This window comes from Primulina eburnea, chromosome 12, assembly GCF_022965805.1.
Source record: "Primulina eburnea isolate SZY01 chromosome 12, ASM2296580v1, whole genome shotgun sequence".
In the NCBI taxonomy this organism is placed as follows: Eukaryota; Viridiplantae; Streptophyta; class Magnoliopsida; order Lamiales; family Gesneriaceae; genus Primulina; species Primulina eburnea.
In genome coordinates, this window is record NC_133112.1 from 12,487,970 (window position 1) to 12,511,746 (window position 23,777).

The 23,777-nt window shown below is 38.2% G+C and overlaps 1 long non-coding RNA gene across 1 annotated transcript; it reads right to left on the reverse strand.

Moving 5' to 3' along the window:
* Positions 1-18,053: 18,053 nt before the first annotated feature.
* On the reverse strand, positions 18,054-19,871 carry LOC140807785 (uncharacterized). The gene is made up of 3 exons (XR_012112759.1): positions 19,656-19,871; positions 19,006-19,054; positions 18,054-18,284 (listed from the first exon to the last, which is right to left on the reverse strand). It is a non-coding gene; the product is annotated as an uncharacterized lncRNA (long non-coding RNA).
* Positions 19,872-23,777: the final 3,906 nt, after the last annotated feature.

The following is a 23,777-nucleotide window of genomic DNA, read 5'->3' on the forward strand; positions in this document are numbered from 1 at the left end:
GAGCTGTTTTTCTTTACGATCAATAATCTGAATCGGTTTTCCCACATAGCTCAACGTTTCATCCAATTCGGCCTCGTCTGGTTGAATATCATGTGAAGCATCAGGAAGATATTTCCTTAATAACGATACATGAAAGACATCATGTATCCCAGATAATGAAGGCTGTAAAGCGAGTCGATAGGCACGATCTCCTATCTTCTCGAGAATCTCATAAGGCCCAATGTATCGTGGAGACAGTTTCCCTTTATTGCCAAATCTGACAACTCCTCTGAAAGGTGAGATCTTCAAAAATACTCGGTCTCCGACCTCAAATACCAACGGTCTACGTCGAACATTGGCATATTTGGCCTGTCTGTCTTGTGCTGCCTTCATTTTCTTTCTAATTAGCTTCACTTTTTCTGTCATATCTCTGATCATATCTGGTCCAATCTCAGGCACTTCAGAGATATCATCCCAATAAAGAGGGGATCTGCATTTCTTTCTGTACAACGCTTCAAATGGTGCCATCTCAATACTCGTCTGATAGCTGTTGTTGTACGAAAATTCACAAAGAGGCAATGCATCTTGCCAATTAGTGCTAAAATCAAGCACTACTGCTCTCAGCATATCTTCCAGTGTCTGGATAGTTCGCTCTGACTGTCCGTCGGTCTGTGGATGATATGCGGTACTCAGATGTAACTTCGTACCGAGAGCTTGCTGCAAACTCTTCCAGAAGTGCGAAGTAAATCGAGGATCACGATCTGATACAATCGACTTCGGCACTCCATGCAATCTGACCACTTCTCTGACATAGATCTCTGCCATCTGGTCAAATCTGTATGTCATCTTGTACGGAATAAAACATGCGGATTTGGTTAATCTGTCAATCACGACCCAAATCGCATCACAACCTTTGGAGGAACGCGGCAACTGCATCACAAAATCCATGGAAATGTGATCCCATTTCCATTCAGGAATGGACAAGCTCTGTAATAAACCTCCTGGTTTCTTTCTTTCTGCTTTCACCTGTTGGCAATTCAGACATTTGGAAACAAATTCTGCAATATCATTCTTCATTTGTTTCCACCAGAACTGTCTTTTCAAATCATTGTACATCTTTCTGCCACCAGGATGAATACTAAATCGACTGTTGCGCGCTTCTGACAATATCTGTCGTCTCAAATCTGAAACATTCGGCACAACCAGACGATTATTCACATACAAGACGTTGTCACGTACCTGATATTCTGATCGATGTCCTGTTCTAACCATCGATACTGATTTCTGTACATTCTGATAACTTCGCTGAGCTGCCTTAATTCTCATAATCAGCTCTGGTTCTACTTGCACCGTATAAAGTCTCAACGGTCTATAATCTGTTTCAAATGCTAATCCAGACCAACAGCAGTCTTCTATCAAAATTGAAACACCAATCGTCGATAAGGATAAAGAACATACCTTTCGACTTAGTGCATCAGCTGCTGCATTAGACTTTCTTGGATAGTATTTGATTTCACAATCAAAATCTTTAAGCAAATCAAGCCATATTCGCTGCCTCATATTCAATTCAGACTGTGAAAACAGATATTTCAAACTCTTATGATCAGAATATATCTCAAACTTTTCACCATAAAGATAGTGTCGCCATATCTTTAATGCAAAGACAATGGCTGCGAATTCTAGGTCATGAATTGGATAACGGGTCTCATGTGGTTTAAGCTGTCTTGAGGCATAAGCGATAGCATGCCCTCGTTGCATCAACACACATCCCAACCCTCTGTGAGAAGCTTCACAATAAACCACAAAATCACCAGTACCGGATGAAATAGTCAACACCGGTGCACTGGTCAACCTCTTCTTCAACTCCAGAAAACTGGTCTCACATTCTTCAGACCAAACAAATGGATCATTCTTCTGAGTCAGCTGAGTAATTGGTTTAGCTATACTCGAGAAATATTTAATGAAACGACGGTAATATCCTGCTAAACCCATGAAACTGCGAATTTCAGGTACTGATGTCGGTCTTGGCCAAGAAATCACGGCTTCCACTTTACTGGGATCAACTGATATACCATCTCCAGATATAATATGACCCAGAAATACTACCTGTCTTAACCAAAACTCACATTTCGACAGTTTAGCATATAACTTCTCAGCCCTTAGAATTCGCAACACAGTTCTTAGATGCTCAGCATGCTCACTCATATTCTTTGAATAAATCAAAATATCATCGATGAAAATAATCACAAAATTATCGAGATATTTCTGGAAGATACGGTTCATCAATCCCATGAATACAGCTGGAGCATTCGTCAGACCAAAAGGCATGACAATAAATTCATAATGTCCATACCTGGTTCTGAATGCCGTCTTTGAGATATCAGAATCTCTGACTCTCAGCTGATGATATCCCGATCTCAAATCGATCTTGGAATATACCGAAGAACCCTGCAACTGATCGAATAAATCATCGATACGTGGCAAAGGATATTTATTCTTTACCGTTGCCTTGTTCAGTTGCCGATAGTCGATGCAGAGTCTCATCGAACCATCTTTCTTTCTTACGAATAGTACTAGAGCACCCCAAGGAGACACACTCGGTCTAATGTACCCCTTGGCCAGTAAATCTCCCAACTGATCCTTCAATTCTTTCAATTCAACTGGTGCCATTCTGTACGGAGCTCTAGAAATCGGTACTGTACCTGGCATCAGTTCAATGCTGAAGTCTATCTCTCTAACTGGAGGTAATCCCGGGATCTCATCTGGGAAGACGTCAGCAAACTCACGTACCACTGGCAGATCTGCCAATGCTGGACTCGAATTCAGTAAATCTACTGAATATACAAGGAATCCTTCTGCTCCTTTCTGTAATAATCGAGTCATAGATAATACGGATATTAAAGGAATTCTCGATCTAGAACCCTTACCGTAAAATTTCCACTCTTCAGCCATATCTGGTCTGAATCTCACTATCTTGTGGAAACAATCAACTGTCGCTCTGTACTTGATCAGCATATCAATACCGATAATATAGTCAAAGTTAGACAATCCAAGTACGATGCAATCTAATTCAATCTCATGCCCGTCATACTGAAGTACACAATGTTTAACCGAATTCACGGATATCAAACCTATCCCCAAAGGCGAAGATACTGACACTACAATAGCTAAAGACTCTACAGGCAATGCATGACTCAATGCAAATCGTTCAGAAATAAATGTGTGTGAAGCACCGGTATCAATCAGTACATAAGCAGAGTAACCACATAAAGAACAGTTACCTGCCACAACGTCATCTGGTGCTTCATAGGCCTGCTCCTCTATAAAAGCGAAGACTCTGGCCTGCTGTCTCGAAGGCTGACCAACTGTCTGGCTTCCTCCTGTCCTCTGCTGTGACTGAGCTGGCACTGGCTGGAATGTATGAACAGCAGCTGATCGTCTCTCAGTCTGTGCTGCTGATCCCGATGACTCGGCCCCCTGAGTTCTCTGCGAACCTCTCTGTGGACACACTTTAGCAAATTGTCCCGGCTGTTTACAGAAATTGCAACTACCAGTCACTCCCTGGCATTGCTCAGTAGCATGTCTTCCTCCGCAAGTCTTGCAATAAACTCCAGTATAACTCTGGCTCGGTCTGGAACCACCGGAGCTGGAAGAACTACTGCCAGATTTCTTGAATTGTTTTCCCCTGGCTTTCAAAAATTCTTTCTTTCCTCCACTACTGCTGCCACCCTCAAATCTGGGAGGTGGTTGTTGTGGTCTCGGTGCTGGAGGCACAAATGAAGCTCCTTTCTGTCTCATCAGACCGGCTTCTGCTCCCTTGGCTCGGTTCAGGGCATCAATAAAATTATCCGGTCGCCCTGTGTTCACCAATGTGAAAATGTCGGGGTTCAGGCCATTGATGAACTGGTCAGCAGTAGCTTCTTCACTGTCAGCCACATGTGGAGCAAATTTCAGCAAGGAGGAGAACTTTGACACGTACTCCTCTATGTTCATCTGTCCCTGCTTGAGGTTGGCAAACTCCGCCCCCTTGTCCTTCCGGTACGACACTGGAAAGAATCGTTCATAAAATTCAGTTCTAAATATATTCCAGGTAATATTCGTACCTCTATGCTCCATGGCTCTCTTCCTCGTAATCCACCAGTCCTTGGCAACGTCGTGTAACTGGTGTCCAATTAATTACACTCTCTTCTCATCTGTATACTCCAAGGATTCGAACAACATCTCTATATCATCGAGCCAACTCTCGCATTCCACAGCGTTCTCTGTTCCTTTCAAAGTCGGCGGATGAAATGATTGAAATCGTTTCAGTAACGTTTCCATTGGAGTCGGTGTGACATCCATTGGAGGATTGGATGTACTTCCCTGCTCTGGTACTCGTCTCGGAGGCATATCTAATAATCAAATAGATTAGTAACAAGTACAACAATTCTGTTTCAATCCTCCTCTGATCATCTTACTGCTGATCTAGAATCAGTACTGATCCAATCTCAATAAAACATATTACTATATCAAATCAGATAAACAAGTAACATGTAATAAAGCAGTAAGACATGCTAGCATTCAAAAGCAGGAAAGAAAGCCTCAATCTACCCCGCTCACTAGCCTCTTCTATCTTAATCTAAAGGATCTATCGCTCTGATACCACCTGTTGTGGGGACCCGGACGCTAATCATGTTCTTAACCGTTATTGGGACTAAATCAATTATAATAATCAGGGTCTAATTTTTTTTTTTTTTTTTTAAATACGGAAGGTAATGGAATCAAACTCCTATACATATCAGTATAAAAGTATAAGTCTCAAACATCATACAATAAGTTAACTCTCAGGTTCAACACCTAACTATCAAGTGTTTAAACCCTATCTCTAGTCCAAGTCCGGAATCACCACTCTAATCTCGATCTGTCTTCACCTCTGTGACCCTGTACCTGTCCCACCTGTTGTCATGCACACATACAAACAAGACAACAGCCGAATAACTCCGGTGAGATATAAATATCCCAGTATAAACAATGTATTAAATGCAATCATATAAAACATATATAAAAGCATAAACAAACATCAAAACATGTATCTAGTCTGACTACATGAATCAATGACTCGTGATCTAATCTTATCTTATCTCAAATCTAGGGATCCCAATCTAATTTAGACTTTGGTATTCTGTATCGAGTATCTGAGCTAGACGTCGATCTACATATAAGGCTCTTCGATACACCGTAAGTCTAGAGTCTTATCGGTTCTGAAAAAGACTCGGCGGTTCTGCCCTAGCTAGGCTGATCTGTCCTAGACTCGGACTCTGGCTCTATTCTAAGTCAATACATTAACATATCAATCTGATAATCTGCAAATATCAATGCAATAAAGTAAAGTATGTGATTTAGGGAAACTCAAGTCAAACCTAACTCGAGTTGTGCAATCCCAAATCAACATTTATTTATACCTTTCTTGTTGTCGATCTGATACAATCAAAGTCTTGATTCAAAGTCTGTCACTGTTCAATCTGGCAATGACAATATCAATATTCTGTATCAATATTCTAATCAAATCACAACATCTCTGTTTTATCAAATTCTGACAGTACAACAGTACAATCTTGCGATACTGATAATACTATATCAGTCTATATCAATTCCAAACATTTACAATTAACCACCGTACAAATCTGATATCACTTCCAGTCAATTTCCTTCTGAAATTCATAACAATTCAATATTCAGTCCGTTTCTTAATCTGACTTCGATTCTACGCTGTCTAACATGTCAAGAACAACATATATGACGTGTATTCAATTCTAACGACATCATAATTTCAAAACATGTCAACATGTAATAAACTTACGTCCTGTAGTAGCCTGCGTTGCTAGGAGCACGGTATCGAAGTCGGATTTAAAATCTAACGGACGGATTGCTCGAAATCAAATTTAACGTGATTTCTTCCCGGAAGCTCTCGTTCTTTTCCTCTGAGATTCTAAGGAAATTTTGCATGTATATATATATATATCCGAAACATGCATCAGGACGAGTGGCTCGATCTTGGCTCAACACGTCTCGTGCATATGCGCGACTTCCTCGGCGCATATACACGAGAGCTTCGGGTCTCCGCGTTGAAGCTCTCGACAACTCGCGCATATGCGCGCCTCATCGCCGCGCATATGCGCGAGACCTACTGTCTGGTGCCCACCAACACTCGCGCATGTGCGCCGATGCTACTGTTCTCGCACATAAATTTTCACACGCGATCTCTTTTCGTATCTCGGTTAGCCTTTTCATAATCACATTAAATTAGTACCCAATAATGGTTAATTAACCGTGATTAATTCTCGGGCATTACATCTGAATAACACAAGGATTAGTAACCCAATACAACAAACCTATTTCAGTTCAGTTCCCTCTCTGATCATCTTACTGCTGATCAAGAATCGGTTCTGATTCATTCTCAATAGTACATGCTTTAAATAAAATCAGATAATCAATTAAACATGTATTATATAAAGTAGTAGAACATGCTTGCACAAGAAAAGTAGGAAAGAAAACTCAATCTACCCCGCTCACTAGCTTCTATCTCAATCTAAAGAACCTACTGCTCTGATACCACCTGCTGTGGGGACCCGAACCTAATTCATTTCTTATTCATTATTAGGATTTTTATTTAAATATGGGTCTAAATCTTTTTTTAAAATGCAAGTGTGGAAACGTAATGTACTCGATCTGATATACATATCAACATAAAGTACAAGTTTTGTACAACATATGTTTATCGCAAACTAAAGTTCAGCCACTACATCAAGTACTGGAAATCAATCTACTCTAAGTCCGGATCTCCATGCTAATCTTGAATCTCTCATTCTCTTCGTGACCCTGATCCTGTCCCACATGTTGTCATGGACACATACAAACAAGAAAACAGCCGGATAACTCCGGTGAGAATATAATCTCAGTATAAACAATGTAAACATGCAATCATATAAAAGCACATAAAAAGCATGAACCACATATCAATAGCATGTATCAAATCTGAAAAACATGTATCGCTATCAAGTAATAAATAAAACTATAGACTCGTCACTTCAGACTCGACTCATTTCTCATCTAGGGATCCCGGTTGATTAAGAACACAACGTCCTTATTCTCAGAATTTGGCTATCTATATCGAATAACTGCAATAGAAGTCGATATACTCCTAAGCACATCGATATATACCCAAAAGTCCAGTGACTTGGCGGTTCTGCCAAATACTAGGCATATCTGCCCAAGACTCTATCTCATGCTTTGCTATAAATCAATAGAATAAGCATATCATTATCACACATTGCAACATATCAAGGCAATGGTAATTCAGTATGTGATTTTGGGAAACTCGAGTTAAATCAAACTCGAGTTGTGCAATCCCGAATCAAAATTGATTTATACCTTTCGTTCTATCGATCTGCTGAAATCGAAGTCTCAGATTCAAAGTCTGTTAATACTCAATCCGGCAATGAAAATAGCGAGGAAAACAATATCAATACGCCACTCAATCAATACTGGATATAATCAGAATTAAATCAAATTCCGTTTCAACGGCATAACGGTATAATCTCAACATACCAGCAATACCATATCAATAAGATATCAATCCCAACATCTCATAATCGATAACAATACGATTCAGATATCAAATCTCAATCAAATCAACTCTGAAAATCATAACAATTCCATACGGTATTTGTTCTTTAATCCGTTTTCAATTATATGATGTCTAACATGTCAAGAACATCATATATGAATCATATCCGATTCTGACAATATCATAATTTCAAATCATATCAAAACTTAAGAAAACTTACGTCCAGTTGTAGCCTGTGTCGATAGGAATACAGTATTGAAGTCGGATTGAAAATCGGATGGCCGGATTTTACGTAAATCACAAATCTTTACTTTAAAGAAACTTAAGCATTCCTCAGCTATTCTCTCTGTTTCCTTCTAAATTCTGAAGGTTGAAGCCTTAACATATATATATATTTCATGTCAAGGGCAAATGGCTCACCCTAAGAGCAACACGCCTCGCGCATATGCGCCAGACCTACTGATCTCCGCATCCCTTTTCTCGACAACTCACGCATATGCGCGCTCCATCGTCGCGCATATACGCGAGGTTTTCTTGAATTGGCATTGGCTTCTCGCACAGTTCGCGCATATGCGCGGCCTCACTTCGCGCATATGCGCGAGGTTTTCTGCCCATTTCGCGCATTTGCGCGCATTCTGTCGCGCATGTGCGCGTATGGTACTGTCCTTGCACATTAAATCTCACATGCAATCTCATTTCGTGTCTCGTAACGATCTTTTCTAATCATATCAAATCATAAATCGATAATTACAGATTATCAGATAAAAATCTCGGGCATTACATTTGGTCCACGGGGGTCGATTCATGGTTCACGACGGTAATTTAGGCATGAAAAGTTCATGATAAAAGTTTGGGAGTAAAATATTAAAGTTTGAATTAATTTGGGAATTAAATGCTTTAAGAATTATTAAATAGGAAATTAAATCGAAAGCCTCAAATTTAAGCTAAATAAAAATGTTAGAAATTTAATTTAAGTTTAAATAATTATTTGGGATGGTCTAGAGTCAAGGAAAGTTACAAAAAGTCAAAATCGAGAAATTATAAGTCTAGGGGTAAAAAGATCATTTTACACCTGAAAAATGATAGACGTCCTGGCAGTGCCCTGAATGTTGTAATATGTGCTAAAATGCTTATGAAATTTTATGATGAAACGTTAACGTTAAAAGAGGTGTTGCATGCTCGGTTAAAAGAAAAATGATTTATATATGTATGGATGAATATTTACAAGTGATGAAAATATGAAAATTTGAAGGAGGTAAAGTAATTATGACTAATACGATGATATGATTGGAGATATCATGACGGAAAAAGCCCTAGAGAGAGCCCGTTTACGGAAGAAGGCCACAGAGGGAGCCTGAAGATCGTATTTTCATCGGCATGATATGATGATGTGATAGACCAAGGCTCAGTTGAAGGGTGAGAGTTTCGTTGATGTGCCCCTGCCCAGTACTATGGTTATACGTAGATGGATCCATCGACCTTCAGCTGATACGAAAGTCACAATTAACGATCTGAATTCAATAAAAGGAAAAAGTTTATGTATATGATGACAAAAAAAATGTTTAAGCTTATGCATGTTCATGAAAAGCTGTTTAAGTAAAAATATTTTCGCTGTTGCATTTTGATGTATATGTATTACTTGTTATCATGGTTAAGGTTTCCTGAGTCAATAGACTCACTAGGTGTAATCGATTGAGGTGCGCATGATGTTGATGTTAATGAGGGACTTGATGGTTGATCTTGTTGGACTGAAGGTTTACACAACCCGAGGACCAGCGCTAGTTTTCCGCAATTATCTTACGATTATGATTTACGTTTGTGGCTTATGTTTATGACTTATGCTAATGATTTTTGTACTTTTAAGATTTTATGGCTTATGAGATTTTGAGAGGTTTTTGAGATGATGTTAGAGTTAAGTTAGTTTTGAAATTGTTAAAGTTAGGTTGGTTGACGATTTACGATTTTGTGCTTGAATTTCTTTCCTTAGGATTTTCAAATAATAGTTGGTGAATTTATTTTAAATGATGCAAAGGTTTTTTTAAAATATGTATGTGTATGGTAGTTCGGCCGAATAGTGTATGAAGGTAAAAAAATTTCTAGTATATTTTATAGAAAAACGAGTAGTGGACGTTTGAACTTGGATCAAGACGAGATGGTGCAAATGACAATAAAAGTCGAGCAACAACTCAAAAGGCGAGGAGTTGGCCGCACCAATCAAATTTGGGGTTTGTCATCTTCTTGGCGACCAAATTTGGGAAAACATGAAGAAAGTAAGGTGATGACCAAACCCAAGACTAAGACCAAGCAAGAGACGCCTAAATAAGAGTGCAAGGTAAATCTAAAACTCCGCTTACTAAATGTTTTAGGTGTCAAGGGGTTGGTCATATTGCTAGCCAATGTCCCAATAAGAGGGTAATTATATTGAATGACTATGGTGATCATGAGTCTCAAAGTGAGGGTGATGATGATGAGATGCGTGCATTAGAGGATCCTGATGAGGGATATGAGGCAGTCGTAGGTGAAGCACTAGTGACTAGGCAGATCATGAGTGCCCAATTCAAGGATGAGGAGGCTAACCAAAAGGAGAATTTGTTCCATACTAGGTGTTTAGTAAATCAAAGGGTTTGCAATCTTATAATAGATGGGGGAAATTGTACTAACGTGGCTAGTGTTGAGATGGTGGAAAAATCGGGTTTAGCTATACTGAAGCATCCTCAACCATATATGCTTCAATGGTTGAATGATTGTACGAAAGTGAAGGTGAAAAAACAAGTGTCGGTTTCTTTTTCTATTGGGAAGTATGTTGATGAGGTATTGTGTGATGTGATGCCAATGCATGCCTGTCATATCTTGTTGGGGAGGCCGTGGCAGTATGATAGAAGAGTGATGCACAATGGGTATAGGAAAAGGTATTCTTCTGTTCTGAAGAAGGAACCTATTGTTTTACTTCCTTTGTCCCCAAATCAAGTGTTGGAGAACCAACTAAAAAAAAGAAGAGAGATGAGGCCGAAAGAAAGAGTGAACAAAAAAGTGAGATGACCTTTGAAAGCAAAAAAAATGGCTGAAAAAAAAAGAACGATCAAAAGAGTGAGACAAACATACAAAAGAAAAAAAAGGGGCACTACAAGAAAAACGCCCAACAACAACACAGCTACGACAACGGTTTTTCAAAAAAACCGTTGTCGTATAGTTTTTAACAACGGTTTTCACTAAAACCGTTGTCGTAGGTGTGTTTTGACAACGGTTTTTACAAAACCGTTGTCTTTTATGGTGTCAACGACAATGGTTTTCTAAAAACTGTTGTCTTTCAGCGTATTTTTTTGGACAATCGACAACAGTTTCTTAAAAACCGTTGTCTATGAGCGATTTTTTTTGGGATACGACCACGGTTTTAAAAACTGTTGTGTATGAGCGTGTTTTTTTTCGACATACCACAATGGTTTTATAAAAACCGTTGTGGATTGGTGTTTTATTTTTTGACAAACGACAACGGTTTAATAAAACCGTTGTTGATTGACGTTTTTTTTTATAGAAACGACAACGCTTTTAGTGAATCGTTGTAGATTAGCGGTTTTTTTTTAGAAACCACAACGGTTGTAAACAACTGTTGTTAAAAATATAAATCGGCGACAGTTTAGCGACGGTTAAAACAAAACACCGTCGCTATTACCGACGAATTTACTAACACCGTCACAAAGTTTAATGTAGCGACGAATTTAAACCCGTCGCTAATGGCAGATCGGCGACGGTTTTACACAATCCATCGCCGATTTAAATTAAAATAGCAACAGGTTTTTGAAAACCGTCGCCGATTTAAAATAGCGACAGGTTTTTGGTCATTATTCTATTTTTAAATTTTTTAACAATTATTGAGTGTCTTTTATCCGTTGTCGTTTATTCTATTTAGCGACGGTTTTTGTTTAACTGTCGCTGAACGTAGCGACGGTTTTACTTAAACTGTCGCCGATTAAAATATTGTGACGGTTTAATATTTAAACCGTGGCTAAATTAGCGACAAATAAATACAAAGCCGTCGTAAAGTTAGCGACGGTTTATATTAAACCGTCGCCGATTTACAATTTCACGACAATTTAAATAAAACCATTGCCATTTTCAAAAAATTTCCTTCCCCCCTAAATTTCCCCCCATTTTCTTTCACCAATCTCTATAAATACACACAACTTTACTTCAATTTCTTCCACTTCACTTCACAACAATTAAAATTTTTCTCACTTACACGATTTTAAAATTTCACAACATTTAAATTTTTGTCTCTTCACGATATTACAACTTCACAACACTTAAAATTTTTATCTCTTACACGATTTTTTTACCACTTCAAAACGATTAAAATTTTTATCTCTTACACGATTTTATCACTTCACGACTTTTAAATTTTTTATCTCGTCCACGATTGTATCAATTGAAAACACAGATTTATTAAATTCTTAAATTTTTTTTATTTTACCTAAAATATTAGCGACGGAATATATAATTCGTCGCTAATTAGCGATAGTTAAGCACATGAATACCGTCGTTAAACGTAGCGACGGTATTAAGTAAACTGTTGCTAAATTTTGCGACGGTTTTGTAAACCGTCGCTAATCAGTGACGGGTATTATATAACAACCCGTCGCAAATTGTAGTTTCCACATCACTTTTTCTTTTGCGACGATTTTAAAAACAGTCGCAAATTGTAGCTACGACACCGGTTTAAAACCCTTGCATAACCGTTGTCGTTGCTAGAAATTACAACGGTTTAACACTGTTGCAAAACCGTTGTCGTTGCTAGAAAAGACAACGGTTTAAAACCGTTGTCGTTGAAGACACTTTCAACAACACCCTCAGTTACAACAGTTTTATCTGGCCTACGACAACGGATTTTATCCGTTGTCGTTTGGCGTTTTTGTTGTAGTGGGGAAAGAAAATGATATGAAAGAGGCCTAGAAAAAAACATATATGGCTCAAAAGAGTGAGTTGAAGCTTTTTTTGCACAAACATGATCCACTTGTGTTGATTCGTTTCAAGGAGATTCTGCTTAATACAAGTGATAAACTGGATCCCTTCCTAGCATAGTTATTTCACTTTTGCAAGAATTTGAAGATGTATTTCCGGAGGAGCTACCTCAAGGATTACAACCATTGAGAGGAATCGAGCACCAAATCAATTTCGTGCCTGGGAGTGCATTGTCAAATCGTCATACTTATAGGAGAAATCTAGAGGAGACTAAGGAGCTTCAATGGCAGTTAAGTGAGCTTTTAGATATCAGTTGTGTGCGTGAGTCCATGTCTCCTTCTGCTGTACCTGATTTATTAGTTTCTAAGAAAGATGGCTCATGGCGTATGTTTGTGGATTGTAGGGCAATCAATAATATAACCATCAAGTATATACATCCCATACCTTGACTAAATGATATGTTAGATGAATGTCATGGTGCTTGTATCTTTAGCAAAATTGATTTGGAGAGTGGTTAAAACCAAATAATAATGAGAGAAGGTAATGAGTGTAAAACGGCTTTTAAGGCCAAATACGGAATATATGAGTGGATGGTAATGCCTTTTGGCTTAATTAACGTTCCTAGCACCTTTATGAGGTTAATGAACCATGTTTTGCGTGCACACATAGAGAAATTTTTTGTGGTCTACTTTAAAGATATCCTAGTCTATAACAAAAATTTAGAAGAATATGCTGAACACTTAAAAACTTGTGCTAATCACACTTTAAGTGGAAAGTTTGTATGCAAACTTAAAGAAATCTGATTTTTGTACTAGCAAAGTTGTTTTCCTTAGTTTAATTGTAAGTTCATAGGGCATAAAAGTGGATGAAGACAAGGTAAGTGCTATTCGAGATTGGCCAACGCCTACTACTGTTGGTCAAGTCTGAAGCTTTCATGGCCTTGAAAGCTTCTATAGGAGGTTTGTAAAGTATTTTAAAACACTGGTAGCACCGATGACAGCGGTGACAAAGAAGAACGTTCCATTTCATTGGGACGAGAAGCAAAATAAGTCCTTAAATATTATTAAGCACAAACTAATGCTTCTTACTTGTTTTGCCTAACTTCGCTAATACATTTGAAATTGAATGTGATGCTTTAGGTGTAGGGATTGACGGAGTTTTGATGCAAGGAAGACGGCCAGTGGCGTACTTTAGTGAGAAGCATAATGGAACAGTGCTAAACTATCCAACGTATGACAAGGAGTTGTACGCACTTGTGAGGACTATAGAGACGTGGCATCACTACTTGAGGCCTAGGGAGTTTGTGATTCATATGGACCATGAATCCCTAAAGCATCTTAAGGGGCAGTAGAAGTTGAACAAGAGACATGCCAAGTGGGTGGCATTTTTGGAGACATTCCTTATATGATCAAATATAATCAAGGTAAGAAAAACGTAGTGGCCGACGCGCTATCACGAAGGTACCTACTATTCTATACTTTGGAATCTAAAATTTTGGAGTTTGAGCATGTCAATGAGTTATATGTGCTAGATGAGGATTTTAAGGATGTGTTTGAAACATGTATGCATGGTCTACTTGAAAAATTTTATTTGTATCATGGTTTCTTATTTAGGAAAGATATGTTGTGCATTTCTAAATCATCAATTCGTGAATTACTTGTTAAGGAGGCACTTGAGGGTGGTTTGATGAGACACTTTGGTGTGACAAAAATTTGAGTGCCTTGCATGAACATTTTTATTTGCCACATATGAAACATGATATTGAGTGTGTATGTGAAAAATGCATAACATGCCAACAAGCTAAGTTTAAAACACAACCACATAGACTGTATACACCACTTCATGTCCCTAGTGAACCTTGGGTTGATATTTTTATGGATTTTGTTTTAGGTTTGCCTAGGATAAGAAGGGGAGGGACTCAATATTTGTTGTCGTTGATAGATTTTCAAAGATGACACATTTTATTTCTTGTCACAAAACTGACGATGCATCTAACATTACTGATTTGTTCTTTATGGAAGTCGTTAGGTTGCATGATATGCCTAAGAGTGTTGTTTCTTAACATGATGTTAAGTTTTTTGAGTTACTTTTGGAAAACATTGTGGGCTAAACTTGGTACTAAATTACTGTTTTCTATGACTTGTCATCCTCAGACTGATTGACAAACTGAGTTTGTTGATAGGACGTTAGGAACTTTGTTACGTGCTATTCTTAAAAAAACTTAAAAATTAGTAATAATGTACTATAATCATAGTGTGCATTCTACTACAAACTATTCGCCATTTGAAATTGTGTATAGTTTTAATCCTTTGACTACGTTGGATATGATGTCTTTACCTGTGAGTGAAATGTTAAACATGGATGGCAAGAAGAAGGCTGAATTTTTTAGGAGTTTGCATGAAAAGGTCAAGGCCGACATAGAGAAGAAAAATGAGCAATATACCAAGCAAGACAACAAGGGGAAGAAGAAACTGGTGTTTGAGAAAGGTGATTGGGTGTGGCTGCACTTGCAGAAGGAAATGTTCCCCGAGAAAAGGCATTTGAAGCTATTTCCAAGGGGTGATGGACAATTTTCAGTCCTTGAAAGGATCAATGACAATGTCTACAAGCTCGATCTGCCAGGTGAGTATAATGTCAGTTCTACTTTTAATGTTAGTGATCTTTCGTTGTTTGATTTAGGTGATGAACAAGATTTGAGGACAAATCCAAGGGGAGGATGATGCGATCATGATAGTTCAAGCTCCAAGGAAAACATGCGATCATTTAGAGTTTCCAGAGGGACAAATCACGAGAGGACAAATGAAAAGATTCAAGGAGACACTATATGGAGTCATGAGCAATCAAGAAAGGCTTACCAGCAAGGTGAAAATTGTCAAAGGGTTCGTGAAACATGGGAGTAAGTTTAGTAGTCAAAGGAACATTATTCAAGTATTAAATGATGAGAAGTTTAGAAGCCTCGGTGCTAGGGTGGCCAAATCTTATCGCCCGAGCACCACACATACTGACCAAGATGATGATTTCCAGAACACCCTGCGCCCGAGTGACCAAATCTTACCACCCAAGCACCAAAATTCCAAAACAATTCGTGCCCGAGTGGTCACATCTTACAAAATTCCAGAACACTCGGCGCTTGAGCGATCACATCTTAGCGCCCGAGCACGAAGACCCGCGGGAAAATCCTTGTTTCTTAGTTTAGAGTCCTAATTATTTTGGGAACTAGATTTGATCTCCTTTTGATATTTAAACATATTTTGCACGAATTTTTGAACACTTTTTGACAATTATCATTGAGTTTATACAACATTTCTGAGTTTTCACTCAAGGAAAAAACTTGTGTGAGACGGTCTCACGGGTCGTATTTGTGAGACAACCTCTTATTTGGGTCATCTATGAAAAAGTATTATTTTTTATGCTAAAAGTATTACTTTTTATTGTGAATATCCATAGGGTTGACCCGTCTCACATATTAAGATCCGTGAGACAGGCTCACATGAGACCTACTCTTCTCTCAAATCTTTCAAGGCTTGTGCTTTGTTATCAAAATCAAACTTATCAAAGTTTTTGTAACATTAGCCACTATAATACTACCACCCAACCACTCAATCAAACCGAAACTTCCCTACACGCACATCCATAAAAAACAGTTTCAAAACAAGCATTATAACTACCACCCAACCACTCAATAAAATAACTGCAGTTATCAAGCTTTAAAAATGCAACCAAATCTCTTAGTCTACTATTTGAAAAGAACTCAACATCTGTCAAAGAATAAAAAGATGCAAAAACAATTTAAACATTGTTTCACCCTGACGCATAAACATAATATGTGGAAGAATGCAAGGTCCTCCGGTTATCGTGCACACTCACAGCTCTGCTTACTCAGTTTTCAGCGCCTCAAGTCTCTGCCTCATCATGCTCACCTGCATCAATCACACCCAGTGACTCTAAAGACTCAGACACCTGTAGCATTATAACAAATACATATACATAACATGCATAAGTGAATAGTACTGTAATTAAAATTAATTTCATGATCTTTATAAGAGTGAACCTAAAAATAACGTAACATAAACATATTCAAATCATATATCATCATGTAATCATATGCGTGTTCATTTTTTTTTTATTGAATTCAGATAATTAGTTGTGACTTTTGTATCAACTCTAAGTCAATGGATCCATCTATGTATAACCTCGGTACCCGGAGGCAGGGACATCGGCGACAGTTTTCGCCTTACAAGTTTCGTGTTTGTTTTAGTCAAAACCAACTCATCTCCTTCAAAAACATGTCATCGTATTCATCAATTATAAAATTCATGCATATAAATACATTTTCTTAAAACCAAGCATGCAATGTATTTTCCCGTATTTTCTTAAAAATTCATATTCATATTAAACATATACATTTTAAACATGAAATTTCGGTTATCGGGGTGCTGCCGAGATTTTCTTACTCAACCCGCGTGCAAAATGATCATTTCTCCCCTGGAAACCCTAATTGACCATTTTACCCCGGGACTAATTCGAGCCCACAGAATAAATTTCTATAATTCGTTTTAAAACTTGGATCGGGGTTCCGGATTTAATCCGAATTAACACGAAACTCAACAAAACTTTCCCAAACTGAAATCATGGCCTAACCACACTATACCAGACCCTAAATGACATATTCCTAGCCATTTAGGACCCTTGAAACTCTGCTGAAACTTGTCGTACCTATCGGTTCTTGTGGAGGTCGAAACCCTTGCCTCACCATCAACAATAAACTCGAACCTAGCCCAAACTAGCCTGGACCAGACTCGAACCAGACCACTCTAGGACGTTACTGGACCCTCCTAGATGGATTCGACCTAGGACTAAGGTCCCATGCATGTGGCCGTGCGTGAAACTCCCGGAACACCACAAAGCGCGACCCTTCTACAGTTTAGGACTAACCATCTGGTCTTGGGATACGGCCAGCTGCACTTGGAACACCCTGAAGAATGACTCAGACCCACCAGGGTCTGCACCATTGACTGGTTTGGCCCTTACATGTCCTTGTCTCCTTACCTCTCCTGATTGGCCACCACAAACACCAAGAACATGAGATCCGATCGACCCTAAGCCGCACGTTTCAGACTTGATCTCAACACTTGAACCTTCACTAAACCTGCTTTATTTCATCCCTTGCACGACCAAGCCCTAACAGCCCCTTCAACCACACCAAAAGCGTGAGTTCATGGAAAGAAAATTGTGAGGCCCATTTACTCTAATGAAAATTAATGATCAAACAATAATGGTTTGACTTAAAGCTGCAGCGGAAAAAGATTTAAAATACTATAAAACGGATCTCAGGGCCTAGAAAAATTTCGACATTACCTCCCCGTAAGTAGGACATCCCAAAAGCTCAAGCAGCAGTTTATATCAAAATATACTCCAACTAGAGTCATTAAAAACAAAACCAAAGTTAAACAACTCATAGACGCACTGGCCAGGAATAAACAGAAATTAACATTTACCAAATACTCACGAGATCATAAATATCACAGAGTCGACTCACAACATCACAAGAGCAACCAAATATCACTACAGATACACAGGGCATCTTCCCGGCAAATAAAGTACATTACAAGACTGAAACAAACTCAAGTCATAGATATAGACTAACTGGGAGACTCCACTGAACAAAACCAAGCAATCCAACCTCAATCCCGAGCTCCACTGGCGGAACCTTGGCCTGATGCTGCAAAACGACTCGGGAGATCTACCATGGTGCCCAATATCATCCACAGAAGCCCCCCAGTAAACAACTGAGTTTAGGATTATGGTATGAAACAGTTCAAAAATAACAACAATAAACATAAATCATGCATAATCATATAATAAAATGTAATATGCAATGCATGAAAGGCTCAACAAATAATCGGGATAATAGGAGCCAACAAACGGTACGATAACAACTGGAATAATGCTCGAGCAACAACACAGGGGAGCTACATCATCATGCAGCTAAACCGCCCTGCCAAGTATGCGAGGTATGCCAAGCTGTGCTAAATAACACCCCTGACTCGGCCTCCATACAGCTGATACGATATAACAGGATGGCACAACAGAACAAACTAGATGACACAATCCCAGCGCTCACCTCAAAAGGCTGGACTGACCACGAGATTGTTCAATCACATCTACGGTCTCATGTTTATAGACCTATCAGCCACACAATGATCCAGAGATAAACAAAAGTGCCAGGTAACAACGGATATCAACAATGGGATAACAAGAACGATAGGGCTCAACATGAATGTCATAACTGTATGCCCGATGACAAATGCCAATATTATGTCATAATAATAAACATAGATCACAACGAAGGCATTTAACAATTTACAACAGTCAACAAATCATAAACACGATCCATGTAAAACAGAATGACAATTAAACATAATTTATGTTTTACCGTAGTATGTTACCGAGCTGTAACATACCTATACCAACTTGAAACTCCAATATCAACTTCTCTTCAAGACTCTCGGCCTAAACAAAACCACAATAAGCCGATCATGAAAATACATTCCATACCAATGTCCGATTTGGCACAAAATAGCATAAAATTTGTATCTCGCTCAATATTCGCCAATTGGAAATGAAAGATAACTCAATTATCTAAGTTTCTTTAGTTGAAACCATCTTCAGAATTTCAGTAGATTATTCTCAGAATTTTCAAGAACACACTGCTACTTCCGAATTCGCGGACAGAATCTCATACACCGAGCAGTTCCAGCAAAACAAGCATAACTTGCTCAATTCTTAATGGAATTTAACGAATCTTATTTCATTACAAAGACAACACATGGCTCTATAACTCTTATTGGAATCACAAGTCCAGAATCCGAGCGATTAAATGCCATAAACCCGAATTACAGTAGGTGTTGTACACAGCTCCAACACATAATTCCATTTTGTCACATTTTGGTAGAAAAATCATAAAAAATCCGTTTCTTATCAAAATTCGATGATTTTAGCGGCTATAGAAGCTAAAAAACAGAGATACAAGTTCTATTTGAACCACAAGTCGAGATTCTTAACGCACAATACACAAAACTTCGAATTTCAAAAGTACAAAAACTGAACTCACCAAAATACTGCACAGAAATAGGGCTCATGAAATGGAGCTTTGATCTGCTCTCTTCCTTGCTTAAAATTCGTGTTTTATGGCTCAAAACGAAGGTACTGATGTAGGGAAGACAACCCCTCAAACCGATCGAAATTTCGACACCGGACGGAGGAGATATCGCAACTTTCCCGCAGCTGCTCCAAGGGTTGCGGGAATTGGGTTTCTTCTTTCTTTCCTTTCTCTCACTTCTTTTCTCTTTTCAATGAGATATGTGTGTATGTATATGTATATGTATATTTATATATTGTGTATTTGGTTACTCAAATCGTAACTCAAGCCTATTTATCCCGGTCTGAATTTATTTTGCTCTCGTGTGTTATTTAAACTCTATATGTGTTTTATATCGTTAAATTCTCTGATATTCTAAAATACATATTTTTAACAAACTTCTTGAATTTTTTTGGCATAAATAATAATTTTAATTTACAACTCAATAATTATTCTAATTATGCCAAATTACCGGATAATTAATTAAAAGGCCTTACAAAAATGCAACATGTTTATGTAAAACCATGAAGGACCGATGCATATCATTAGATCCATGACATATCTTGTAAATGCAATCAAAATATGTACTAGGGTGTGAAAGATGAGAAAAACGAGGTATATGGCATGCCTTTGCATATATATATGCTAAAAAACCTTGACAATAATTGCATAGAACAGATACCAGAGGGACTGGGAAGACCTTGGCTGGGTTTTTCAAAAAAGAAAACCGAACAAAAAGTGAGCCAGCTCTGCTGAAATATCTCAAGGGAGGGGCAGCCGAGTAGTGATGGGGTGAGGGTTAAGCTTTGAGGGTTTTTAAAAGAATAAAAGTAGTGTATATTTGGGCCTATGTTTTAAAATAGTGAGTGAAGTGGGCTTGGCCCAAAAATCTACTAGCATAAGCCCATTAGGCCCAACAACACGCCTGTAAAATATTTTGTTTGGTACGTTGATAGGATCGGGTAAAGGTGAAAGAGTGTTTAGAAGGGGAGTTGAATAAACGCTAACAATTTTCACAACATTTTCTCGTTTTGTACGTCAGTTTAGTGATAAACTGATACTCGAAAATCTTGTAAGTCGATATCAATCATATAAAAATTAAAGTGCGGAAATAAACTGGATATAATAAAACTGAAATAAGAAGACACAAGTTTTACGGATATTCGGAAATTTCGAACACTCCTACGTCACCCCTTCTATCACAAATATATGATATTCACTAAAAGACTTTTATCAATATAAAGAGTTGTACAGACCCGCTTCAGTTATGGACTTAACAATGCCAAACTGAAACTCTTAGTTACAAACAAGTTTATAGTAATCGAATAGACTGAAATAATTTAGCACAACTGATCTCTTCAAGATCATGTATTAAAGCAATAACAGTTTGTGCTTGTGAGCTCGAAGTCTAGATTTTAATTTTATGAATGTATACAACAAGCATGAGCAAGGATTTCAGCAGAGTAATAGTTCAGTTTAAAGTATAATAATCGGGTCGATTCAGACTTGGAGAAAATCAGAGAGTTTCTCAGCTGTTCTTATCTGCTATTTATAGGCTTTGCCTCCAACGTTAATATTGAATGCATTTTGAAACTTTCTATCCGTTGATTGTCACGTCAATATTCTTCTGACAGTCGTACACTGCAGCCTTTATGAAATGCGGCGATCCCACTATTTATTGCAGTCAGCTTTTGTATAGTTTTCGGTCGAACATCCTTTTCCTTAACTAATGACATGTCCTGCTAAAAGATCATCTAATAGAATGTAGCTGATAAGCTCACAACTGTTTGTAGTAACTGATCAGTTCCAATTGATCAGTCAGTTGTGTGCGTAGTTCAGTTGCCTTCTAAAATCTGCATACTAATTTTCAGTTATGGGCAACCGATAGTTTGCATATTTTAAATCAGTTTCTATCAGTCTTCTTGATCAGTTAGTTCAATATTTTAAGCTTTCAGTTTGTCAAACTTCCGAAATTCAGTTTCCAACAATTTCCTCATTTTTGGCGTTTCACAAAACTTAGAAAATATGAACTGATCAACTGAACTCATTGTAGATAAAATAACCTTTTATTGAACTTTCAATGTAAAGATTCGTACAAAGAATGAAAGAATAAATGAATCTTCTAACTGACTAAAATAATCTTAAAAATCTTCCATATATCTTCAGTTTATTGTAGATTCATTCTTTGTTGATTGCTCCTGCTGATCTTTTCCTTCTTCTTCCCCCTTTTTGTCAAACCCATCAACCTTCTTGGATAACATACGAACATCCGAGGAAAGGTTTGATACTACATTCATCAGAATGTTTTGCATTAAGTCCATTCTTTTAGAGACAATGTTTTCCAAAAAATGAAGGCGTCTTGAGAACAAGGCTTGAGTTTGGAAGTGTGCTTGAGCTGACTGAAATCGCTGAAGACTCAATCAGCTGATTACTACAGATGCAGTTACATCCTTTGTGATTTGCTGAAGTCTCCCCATAGTGTATTCCTTTGTGGAGTCGAGCTTCATAGTATTCAGAAATTGGGTTGACTTGATGTCAAAAATGGAAGTCATTATACCGACAAAGTGGGTTTGAATCGCCTGAATTTCTTCGAACATGGATTCAGTTTCTATTGATATACCAGGAGACATGGCTCCAGAGGTTTCTGGTTCCTTCTCCCTGTTTTCTTGATTAAAGATCACCAAGGCCCTATCAGTTGTTTCATCTTGAAGACTAACCATTTCTGGAATATCATCTGGTATAGCTTTCTGATGAAGCTCTGGAGGAGAAGAAAGATTCGGAACAACAGTAGAACTTGAAGGCTCTGTAAGTGGTTGATCAGCTAATTCAACAGTTGGTTCTTCAGTTGGTTGCTCAGCTGATTCAGAAATTGGTTCTTCAGTTGTTTGAGCAATTGAAACTGTGATTGACTCTTCAGCTGGAACCTTTCCAGATTGTACCAAGTGCATATGAGCCTATTCAGTTGTTAGAACGATTTTTTTCAGTCATGGGAGATGACTGGACTGGCTCTTTAGTTTCTATGACAACTGCCTGTTCAGTCATTTTCTATGACAACTGCCTGTTCAGTCGTGGCAGTCGACTAAACCGGCTCTTCAGTTGGTTGAGGAATGTCCTGGGAAGCTGGTTCTTCAGTCGTGATTTGTTCTTCAAATTCTTCTGTAGTAATCAGCTGAATATCAGCGGCAACTGATTTAATAACTTCGTCGATATTTGTCGATGATAATTCAGCATCAGTATATAGTTGAAGTTCGGCAGTTGGGGATCTAGGAGCAGAAGCTGACAGTTACACATCCTTTGAGGAAGAATCAGTTACTTGTTCAGAAGCTTCAGCAACTGGTTCTTGGGATGGCTTTTGAGGTTGAACTGATTGTTGAGCTTCCTCTTCTGATGAAAGATTTCGGGAATCTGCTAGAATAGTCAGTTCTTGATCCAGTTCTCAATGTTTAATCTGCACCTGTAATGAAAAAAGATCCGAGTCCAGTTGATCATGAACTTCTTTGTCATTAAAGACAGTTGGACTGGTGGGATCATAATTTTGGCGTAGCTTATCAATCATTTGTTTTAACTTCTTTGCAAATACTTGGTCATCAAAGAAGTACTTCTTCCTCTGCAAAGTTTAAACCGCTGAAGCCGCCTTGACCATTTTTAGGACTATAGTTTCCAGGGCAATAAATTTCTTCAAAAATGATTTCTTCTGTAGTTGCCTGGCAAACACTTCAGTCCTAAACCTGACCCATTCATCATAAGCATTTAGCTTAGTCTCAGAAAACTCATTGAACTCTTTCCTGATTAGGTCAATATGAGTTTGAATTGTGTTTGTGGGTCTGGGTTTTTCTGTTATCTTAGCCTTGCTCTTTGAGTCAGTTATAACACGAGGAATACTCAGTCATGATCTAGTTTCATCAACCATTTCTCTATTTACTATCCCTTTGGTTCTGGCAAATGACAGAGGGGGCTAGAGATAGTGATCAACGGAGCTTTAACTCCAGCAAGTTTCTTCTTATCACCAGATTCGGTGATAGTCTTCTTGTGTTGAGCAACAGGAGGAGGTAACTGATATTCAGTTGAAGATCCAACTAGTATTGCTCTCAAAGG